This window comes from Physeter macrocephalus, chromosome 16, assembly GCF_002837175.3.
Source record: "Physeter macrocephalus isolate SW-GA chromosome 16, ASM283717v5, whole genome shotgun sequence".
Taxonomy (NCBI): domain Eukaryota; kingdom Metazoa; phylum Chordata; class Mammalia; order Artiodactyla; family Physeteridae; genus Physeter; species Physeter macrocephalus.
This window is the reverse complement of record NC_041229.1, coordinates 14,950,434-14,961,353: the sequence shown is the minus strand read 5'-3', so window position 1 is coordinate 14,961,353 and position 10,920 is coordinate 14,950,434. Positions and strand designations below refer to the sequence as shown.

At 52.7% G+C, this 10,920-nt stretch overlaps 1 protein-coding gene across 1 annotated transcript in view; it reads right to left on the bottom strand.

Moving 5' to 3' along the window:
- DSCAML1 (DS cell adhesion molecule like 1) overlaps positions 1 to 10,920 on the bottom strand; it is a 354,412-nt gene that overhangs the window by 54,490 nt on the left and 289,002 nt on the right. The gene's annotated exons all lie outside the window — the stretch shown is intronic.

Below are 10,920 nucleotides of genomic sequence, written 5' to 3'. Positions count from 1 at the left end.
TGGTGGTATGCGGGCCTTCCTCTGCTGTGGCCTCTCCCGTCGCGGAGCACAGGCTCCGGACGCGCAGGCCCAGCGGCCATGGCTCACGGGCCCAGCCGCCCCGCGGCACGCGGGATCCTCCCAGGCCGGGGCGCGAACCCGGCCCCCCTGCATCGGCAGGCGGACGCGCAACCACTGCGCCACCAGGGAAGCCCCCTCCCCTCCAGTTTTAAACACCTACTCAGACAACATTCTTCCCAGTAAACTCTCCAGGGTCCTATGACTTCTAAGGACAAATAAGCCTTTGGAGAAAGGAAGGAAGGCATGGAGCTGTAATAGTGTGACCTGAGACGCCAGTCAGTGGGTGAGGGGACATCTGGAACAGGTCTGGGGGATGAAGGGTGGTTTCTGGCATTCCCCAAAGTCACCATGCAGCCAGCCACCTCCTCTGCCTTCTGTTATGTGGGACTGGATCCTGAGGGCAGCTCTGGCCCCTGGCCCCTGCACCAGCATCTCAGCACAATCCCCAGCCCCGGCTCATCATATAATGAAGCAGATAAATTTTATAATGCACGGCATCACACCAATATACAATAAAACGTGGAACACAAATAACAAGGTGCAAGTTATAATGAAGAAAAAGCCTGCAGTCAGAGACATGCGAGTATGAATTATTGACTAAGGTTTTACACTCTCAAGGATGTGCAGAGGAATATTTTTCTATCAAAGATTTGCATAATTCACTCGTATAAACCTGGGTGGAATATAGAGTAAGATTTTACATCAACAAGTCAGGCCCTGCATTGCAGAAGCCTCCATTTTTGCTGGAGGATTGAAATGCCGGGATGTGGCGGGAGGGGCGCATGAGCCGTTTCTGCTCCCCGCAAAGTGAATGGTCAGAGACTGGGGCCTGGCATCCTTGCTTGGCCTGAGCCCTGAGGCCTTCCTGGGGAAGAGGAGGCCGAGCTCTCAAGAGGCTGCCGCTGAAGCCACAGACGAGCCGGGGGTGTTCATGCCGAGGGTGCGTGCGCGTGCACGCGCGTGTGAAGGGGGATGGGGGCAGGGTCAAGCTTCAGCGTAGGTCACAGGTCCAAAGAAAGAAGGGGAAATGATGAGTCTTTCTTTGGTAGGAGGACCTCAAGGCTCTGTACCAGAGTGAGAAGCTGGCAGCTCATCCCTGTTTTGCTCTCCAGGTAGGGCTGTACCAGCCTGTCCAGGGCCTGTGTGTGAATTATAAAGGCACCCCTCTGGCTGGATGCAACATGGTGCTGGGAGCCACAGTTTGGCCAGTGGAGCAGGGACTGGGTTCCAGACTTTATTTGCCCCTTAGGCTATGTAACTTTGAGCAGTGCACAACCTGTGTATTCATACATGCCAGTCCCACCTCACAGGGTCTTCCCAATCAGGTTTGTTCAAAGAGACAGACACAGGGGCAACCAGAGACAACAGGGCCTCAAGAGCCCACTTGGTCCTTCAGCCCTGAGTATTAACCACACCTGGGGCCAGGGGGTGGGCTCCCTTCACCATTGTTATGGCAGCAAACAGCATGCAGCAGAACCCGATGTTCTCCTCACAGCCCCGCAGTTCAGGGCAGGTTCAAGGGGAGCTCATCTGTGAAGAAGAAGAGACTGCTTCTGTGGACCCCACCCAGCTTGAAGAGCTTGGGGGCCAGACGGACATGTTTCTACCCAGCTATGTGGTCCTTAATACAGGCTACTTGACTTCTCCGAGCCTCAGGCTCATTATGGGTACTATTCCCACCCCAAGCATCTCATGCTCCTCTCCTGTTCCAAGGAAAGCATCAGATAAATACACGCACACCTTAAGATGTTACTTGCCATCTATTTTACAGAATCACAGAGTCCTAGAGTTGCAGAACCCACACAACATTCAGTATAGTAGCTACTAGCCACCCGCGGCTATTGCCCACTAGAAACGTGGCCAGTCCAAACTGAGATGTGCTGTGACTGTAAAGTACACACTGGATTTCAAAAACACAGGAAGAAAAAGAAAGAATGTAAAATAGCTCCTTCATAATTTTACGTTGATTACATGTTAATATTTTAAATATATTGGGTTACATAAAATATACTATCACAGTGAATCTCGCCTGTTTCTTTTTACTTTTATGAACATGTGACAACTAGAAGATTTTAAATTACATAGGCGGCTTGCATTTTGTTTCTATTGAAGGGCACAGGTATAGATCATCTACACAGACCCTTCGTTTTACAAATGAAGAAACTGAGGCCACGCAGGGAAGTGATTTGCCCCGGTCATACTAATAAACAGCAACACTTCTTAAAAGTGGACAGGTGGGAGAGGCGATACATAACGTATGAAGCTCTAACACTAATGGTGGAAGGTGAACTGATGCCAGGAGAACTAGCGCCCAGGTCTTCAGAACATAGAACGACAAGCTCCAAATTACTCGTGAAACATCATGTCTCGTTCTGGGCTCTCTACCTGATGGAGGACATTGACAAGCTGGAGTGAGACCAGGAAGATGGACAGACTTCAAGCCATGCCATTTGAAGAGTGGCTGGAAGCTGGGAGCGTGTAACTTACAGGGAGTTGGGTGGGACATGGCACAACAGCTCTTCAAAAGGGGGAAGGCAGACCTCCTGTTTGGCCTAGGAAGGAATTTTCCAGTAGTTTTGGCTGTTTAGGGACAGGGCTGCAGTGGAGGCAGGGAGCTCCCCATACTAGACCACCTGGGCAGCGTGGAGAAGATTCCATGTCTTTGGGCCCCTGTGGGTGTCCGGGTCTCAGGAGAGAGGAAAGATGATCTGGGAATCCGGCTCATTGTTATGGGAGGATTCTGTGAGCATACTCTTCTTGCGTAGAGGGGTCTTCAGCCCCTCATCCTGGGCAAGAAGCAGAGGACCTGCTTCCTCTTTTCTTCCTGCCCTACTCAGTCTGCCTGTCAATGCCAGAACAGGGGACTCTGTCACTGTGCCCCTCCCCCAGACCCTGTCCAGCCCTCCAAGGGCCTGGGTGCCCTCCTGAGCCCACAGACCAGGGGCCTCCGCCCTCCTGGCTGCTGTACTTAACAAGGCAGCCCCCTAATAGAAGGGAGCCCAGGGCAGCAGGTGCCCGCCCTATCTGCTCTCCTCTTCCCTCCATCTCTCTCTTGCTTCTTGCTCTGGACCACAAAGTCGCTCTGCTTCACTGAATCACAGGGGTAAACATAGGTGAATCCTCACTGCACCGAGACCTGGCTGTGCTCCAGAGCACTTCCTGGGTTGAAGGCAGACCCCAGGAATTCCCTAGAGAGATGTTCGCGTGTGGTCACCTGCGGGAGCACACATGCGCACGCGCGCACACACACACACACACACACACACACAGAGGCAATGTCAAAAACACCCCCAACGGACAGTCACAAACACAGTCACCCTCACAGCCTACACTCTGACATCCTTACCATAAACTCACACGTGGTGTCATACACAGGTAGCCTGATGCAATTGTCAATTGCATGTCAATATCCTGATGTGATTGTCTAACACATATCTACTCACAGCCCTGCATCACATAAGTGCACCCTCCCTCTACAAACACACACACACACACACACACACACACACACACACACACACTTTTATGGTTACCTTTTACTGGGAACTTCCCATGTACCATGTGCTGGCAGTATTCTAGTACTTTACATGAATTAAGTCATGTGGGTAGGTACTGTTATTATTCCCCAGCTCCAAAGCCTGGGTCCTGATGTATTTCTTGACCAAGCACCATGGCCTTCCTGTGCCCACAATGCCCCTGATGGAGCAGGCAGTCTGCTGGATGCCTTGGCCTCTTGGTTCATTGCTTACTGGCCTTCCCCAAAAACAGCCATGAGAAGTTAAGTCTTACTATCCCCACTTTTCAGATGAGGAAACTGAAGCTTCCAGAAGGCAGTTTTTCCCTCTTTAAGCCTGTCCTACTGTAGGGGCTGGCCACCTCTGGCTGTCTGTCTGTCTGCCATGCACGCACAAAGAATCTGGCTTTGGGAAATGGAATTTGGTTGTCAGCAAAACGCTGTGGCTTCTCTATGGTGGGCAGCCTCAGCAGGCCTCTCCTAGGGCAGGTGTCAGGGACTGCAGCTTTAGGGGAACGGGCAGGAGAGCCAGGGAGGGGGGTGGGGACCATATGCACAGGGCTGAGTTCTGCGTGACAAGTGCTAATAGCAGCCGCAAAGGCAACACAGTGCTCCAGTAGGACACGGGAGGCTTTAATGAGATACAACTTCTCTGCTTTCCTGCAGTGTAATTCAATTAACAACCAGGGAAACCTAATTTCTTTTTACGAAGAGGGGTGCAGTAAGAGATTCTCTGGGGTCTTGGGAGCAGGGAGGGGCTGGGCTTAAGGGCATCAAGGAGACCCAAGTGGGTGAGCTGCCCCTTAATATATAGCTCCTTCCAACACAGCTCCTTTAGGTGGGGAGGGTGGGCTCTTCCCTGGGGTCCTGTGGAAGGTCCTGGGGTGAGCTGGGCCAGTCTTATTCAAAGCTTTACAACCCCGGTACTTGGTATACCGCCGGCACTGCACATGGCCAAATTGGGGCAAATTCTGGTCGAACCCAAAGGGGCTTCTTGATGACTCCCAGGGCCCTTCCCTGACACCCCATGTCACTGCAGATGCCCCTCCTCTGGGCATCGAGTGTCCCTGGCATGGCACATGTCATACTGCAGTGTCCTTGGCTCTGACTGTGAGACTCTAGAGTAGGAGCCTCCCTGTTCAGGACTTAGCATGTTTTTGTGGAAAGAAGGCAGGCTCCCCCGGTGCCCTGGGCCAGCCTGCCCTGGTCCTCAGACTCACTCCAGGGCAGGGAGGAGCCTCGCTGGGCTTCTGGCTTGCAGGCCACAGCCTTATAGCCCTGCAGAATTCCCAGATTTCCTCCTCCTGGATCCAGTGGGGCTTTATTGGCTGGAGCCACAGAGAGGAGAAAGGCACCAGACTCCACAGTGGACTCACTCCCTCCCCTCGCTCCAGGGCCCTCCTGGGGCAGCAAGCGGAGGGGAGAGGAAATCAATTTCAGAAACAAGACAGTTGTCAGAATCCGATGTAACCGGTTCCCGTCTGTGAAATTACTCGCAGGCCGGCTCCTGTCACCCCCAGGTCCTGCCTGGACCAGCTGCTATTTACATTTTAATTTGATGTGAGAGGCTGATAGATTTTTAAAACACCACAAGACAGCTCTGCTTCCTCACTCCCCCCACCCCTTCCCCAAGCATCCACAGACTTTCTGACAAACCCCCAGGATTGGGGATGGAGTTCTAGGGCCCCTAGACCCTGCCATGGGGATTATAAACTCTGCACCTACTCGGCCCCACCTTTACTGCTCCAGCTTCCCTCTTCTCTGGGATCCCACCCACAAGCTGGGGTGGGCTGATCTTTGCAGTTTACAGAATACCAGAACATCCTTTATCAGGAGCTTCATTCCTGTTAAGGAGGTAGCCTGGGGGCTTTTAGCCCCCAGAGTATCAGTGAGGAAATGGAGGCTCAGAGAGGCTAAGTGTTTTGTCTAAAGTCACACAGCTGGTGAGCGGCAAGAAGCGGCAGCCCCAAGTCCCCTGACAATTCACCAGCGCCCTTTGCTCTGCTTTCATCCAGCCTTCTCCTTCTGCCTGGTGGACTATTCTCCCACCTTGGGCTTTGTCCCAGAAGTAGGAAGCTGGGTGGGAATGACATGATGTGGAGGAATCCTGGGGGCAGTGCAGGAGGCTGAGAACTGGAGGGCTGGGCCGGTGGGGCAGGAGGCCAGTCCATGGCCAGCTGGGGCTGGGGGCAGGAGTTAGGGGGGCGGTGAGTCGGACCTTCTCTGTCTCTGTCCCCCTCCCTCTCTTCCGCCTGATGATTGGAGCTCAGCTGGTGTTTCTGACAGTCCCCGAGTCACCAGGGAGGGAAGATTCAGTTACGAATACCCGAAGGAGGAGAGCAGTGTGTGCAGGAAGGAGGACGTGGAAGAAGAAGGACATGAATGCCACCAGCTGTTGGGAGAGGCCTGATAAAATGGGAAAGAGGTGTGGCATGTTGCATTCCAAAAGGAAGCCGGGGGTACTTCTTAACCCCATTCGTGGGCGCCAGTGTACGATAATCCTAGAAGTTCACATTATTGCAGGCTTACTATTTGCAGGCACTATTCTGTATTCCTTTACATGCGGTAACTCATTTAATCCTCAGAACAACCCTGTTTTTATTTCCACTTTACAGATGGGGAAACTGAGGCTTAGAGAAGTGAATTGCCCAAGGCCACGCAGCTAGTAGGCAGCAGAGCCAGGATTCAGGGCACCTGTGGTTTTAGCCGTGATGTGACACTGGTCAGAGAATGGCAGGAGGCAGGGGAGCAGAACGGGAGTGCAAAGAGTCCAGCTTCTCTGAAGAGAAATGCAGCCAAACTGGGGGTGAAGCAGATTGGTCTGGGAACCCGGACACCAAGGTGTTAGGCTGTTCTGCTCTTCTAGGCGGGTGGCCTGGGGGGAGGGGGTTGAGGAGCTTTTCACAGGGTCTGAGGGAAGAACCCTAGTGCTTCTTCCTCTGCCTCAGGCAGGACAACCTCAAGGCCGATAAGGTTGGAGGAAGGGCAGCAAAGTCATGGTGTTCTTCACCAACCTTAAGGACGGGACTTGACTGTCTCAGGAAGTCCTTCTGAGAGTCTAACCGAAATCTCTCCAAGAGTCTCGTAGAGTTTTTTGCTAAAAAGGATGCTTTCTCTGGCACGCTAAAATGCTTTTCTGGATGTCCTCCTCCTCGCCTTTGGGAGAGGCTTTTCCAGGGGACAGCGCGTGCCCTGAAGCCTCTAGAGAGCTCTGCACACCACCTTGCCATGGGAGAAGGGAACCTCCCAGCTCAGAGGCTCTCATCTCCTTTTGTTTCCAAAAGGATTACAGGCACCCATCTGGGGTGAGTGGGCCCCTCCTTCCCCCCAGCTCAGCCCACTCCCCTCCCTCCCTCCAAAGGCTTGTGTCTCTGCTCCTTGTTAACAAGATCCTGACAAGAACCGCAGCCCTGTTTGGCAGTGTGAGATAAGCTGCCACAAAGGGGTATTGTCGGCATCTGGGGTGGTCGCCTGGGGAGGGGCGGGGTGGGTGGGAGAAGCTCTTTGCGCTCAGCCCTGGCAGCCGCTCCAGGCTTCCCCTGGGGAAGGGCTGGTGTTGGGGGGTGCCTTCTGGTGCCTGCTTTGTTTTTTCCTTCTTAAAGAGCCAGGGCCTAGCGTTGTTAATTTGATTGCACCCACTTCGGCTGCTTGTCTCCCCTGATTAGCCAAGCTCCACCTGAAGCATGAGATTAATTCAAATTGCATGGAAGCAATCAGCCTCGGCTCTGAGAGCTGGTGGGGAGGTGCCAGGGGACCCTAGCTGTCCACTGCCCGTGTACATGGGGGGCAGAACTGACAAACAGTGTATGTGTGAAGGGGGTGGGACGCGGGTCATAGACAACTATGGGGCCTTTGAGACTTGGGCTGCAGCCCTGTTTCTGCTGCACGGTGGGCCCAGCTGAGACCCTCAAAGTCACCAGGTCTTGCTTTCTCCAGCCGTGAAATGGATCAGTCAGTCCCTCTCTTGACTGCTTGCCAAGGAGCATAAGCACAGGGTCGGGGCCCAGGAGGTGGGGGTAGTATTCTCACATGAGGGTGGGACTTGGTCCTCCACTGCCTCCGGTCTTCTACTCTGCCCAGAAGCTCAGAAAAGTGATAGTAATAATGAAAACAGCTAATGTCTATTGAAAGCTCATTATGTGCCATGCACCCTGGTTAATGCTTTACATGAATTATTTCATTAAATCCACCCCCCAACCCTAGGAGGTGGGTTGTATTTTTATTCCCATCTTAGAGATGAGAAAACACTCAACTCTGAAATGACCCTGAATATCAGAATCCTTTCAGAGACAAAAGGAGATACGACCATCTTTCTTTAATTACTTGGAAGGTAGTATTTAGGGGTCATTGCTGTGAATACCCTAGAGCTGGGGTCACCAAACTTTTTCTGCAAAGGACCCACAGTACATATCTTAAGCTTCGCAGGCCATAGGTCTCTGTTTCAACGACTCAACTCAGTTGCTGTAGCTCGAAAGCAGCCATGGACAATAGGATACGAAGAATGGGCGTGGCTGGGCTCCAGCAAAGCAGGTGGCTGGCCGGACATGGCCCTTGGTCAGTTTGCTGACCACTGCTCTAGGGTTAGTGCACAGGAGAAGCTGGGCTTGTCGACTCTCAACAAAGAAGGAGTTTCTGTTAGGAGGCTGGTTGCATTCAGACAAGGGCAGTTGTAGGATATCAGAAAGGAGAGCACTTCAGCTTCCAGAGTTCTGGAGAGCATGCAGTTATGGATAATAAATCACTGGGCTTGGGGATTGTTGTGGTTTGAATTGTGTCCCCCCAAAAGATATGTCCAGTCCTAGATCCTGGGACTAAGGCAAGAGATAGATGGGCCCCAGGCTGAACAGTTTCTGCCCTGTGGACAGAAACTCCATAATAGCAGAAACTCCATAAAAGCAGGATGATGGAGGAGGCTGGACCCTGCCCAGATGGAAGATAAGAGACCACATATTCCTCATTCTTGAAATCAACGAGACCTCCCCAACTACACATGCGCAGAAAGTCTCCGTGGAGGTCAAAAAGGGAGGGGGTGCCACCTCATAGTAAGTGGTGCCAACTACCCATAGGCCTCTTCACTAGAATCCATCTTGGCTAAGAGATGCGCACGCACACAGGGGAGGATCCTGAGATAAACCAAATACGGACTCAGAACCAGGCAAAGCAAGATGACTGGTCAAAGGAAACCCAGAAGAAATGCCCCATAAAAGTGATTTAAACTGACACGAGTGAGCGACTCTCTCTCTCTAGGCCCGCCCATGTGTCTATCCACATGTACTGTACTCTTTTTCCTCCTCATAAACACTTTACTTGCTTCACTACTTTCCGTCTCTGTGTGGAAATTCATTTCTTCATAGCTGACGGGCCAGGGCCTTGTCGCTGGCCACTGGTCCCTGGTGGTCTGGGGGCTGGGATTCAGCGCTCTCACTACCGCTGCCCGACCTCAGTTTCTGGCTGGGAATCGAAATCCTGCTTCAAGCTGCTGCAGGCCGAGGCCACGCGAGATCAGGACCTGTGAATGTGACCTTATCTGGAAATAGGATCTTTGCGGATATAATTAAGATGTCTTACTGGAGTAGGATGGGCCCTTAGTCCAATATGACTGGTGTCCTTATAAGAAGGGGAAGGGAGACACACACAGAGGGAAGATGGTGTGAAGACACCCGGGGAGACAGAGGCAGAAACTGGAGGGATGCATCTACAATCCAAGGGATGCCAAGGATGGCTGGCAGCCCCCAAAAGAGGCAAGAAAACATGTTCCCTGAGAGCCTGCGGAGAGAGCACAGCCCTGCCGGCACCTTGATTTGAGATTTCTAGCCTCCTAGAACTGTGAGAGAATACAGTTCTGTTCTTTAAGCCACGCAGTCTGTGGTACTTTGTTACAGGGGCCCTAGGGAATGAATACAAGGTTCCAGTGTGCGACAGAAATTCCCTGTGCAGGGTTTCCAGGAGGACGGCCACAGCCTGTCCCCATGGAGCTGGAGGGGGCTTCCTGAGGTGGGAGGCTGTGGGCTTTACCCTCTCTGCTCTGTGGGGAGCCCACCCCCGTTACACCCCCGGCGCCACGGACAGGCTGGCAGCAGGCGAGAAGCGGCAGGAGTGTGCCCGGGCCACAGTGCCCTTGCCCGCAACTTCCACCCCAGCACCTGGCCCTGGGATGCACACCTGCCGCCCATGAGCAGTGCAAGCAGGAGAAAATTTTCTCCGAATCTCGACTTTGCCAGGTCTCAAGTCTCCGTAGACCTGAGAGGCCCACGTGGGAGCCTGACGGTGTCCTGAGGACTGGGTGGGGATGGGGTCAGGGCTTGGGCTGCCGGGGAGAGCCCACCCGTGTCATCCTTCCTGGCCCAGGATAGGACAGCTGTCCGTCACACAATGACTTGTGAGTCACCTGGCGAGGTGAGAGCTGTAGGGGTCATTGGGTCCAGCACACTCCTCTGAGTAGAAATCCTGGCAGAAAGGCAGCCAGGGTTCGGCTGCGTCAGGGCATCCCCAGCACGAAGCAAACATGTCATCTCTCCATTCCCATTTAAAAAAAATAATAATTTGAAAAATATTTATTTATTTATTTGGTTGCCCTGGGTCTTAGTTGCGGCTCGCTGGCTCCTTAGCTGTGGCGTGCGAACTCTTAGTTGTGGCATGCGTGCGGGATCTAGTTCCTGGACAAGGGATCGAACCCGGGCCCCCTGCATTGGGAGCGCAGAGTCTTAACCACTGCGCCACCAGGGAAGTCCCACCACCTCCTCCATTTTTATTGGTGGCACCGTCATACTTATCCCTTAGCCTGGAGCCCTTGACTCTTCCCCGTCCTTTTGCCCAGTCCATCATCCGGGCTGGCACCTGTTCCTTCTCAGCGACTCTTAGGCTCCCCCTTTCTCTCCATTCCCTGCTCAAGACCCGAGGAGCACATCCAGACTTCGGCGCCACTATCCCACGCCTTCCACCTGCCCGCCCTCCTTTCTTCCCTTTGTCGATACAAACCCTACCTATTCCTAAGGTTCCACCCGAGCCCTGCTCCCCTAGAAAGCTCTGTCTATGCAAAAATCCTCAACAAAATACTAGCAAACAGAATCCAACAGCACATTAAAAGGATCATACACCATGATCAAGTGGGGTTTATTCCAGGAATGCAAGGATTCTTCAATATACGCAAATCAATCAACGTGATACACCATATCAACAAACTGAAGGAGAAAAACCATATGATCATCTCAATAGATGCAGAGAAAGCTTTTGACAAAATTCAACACCCATTTATGATAAAAACCCTGCAGAAAGTAGGCATAGAGGGAACTTTCCTCAACATAATAAAGGCCATATATGACAAACCCACAGCCAACATCATTCTC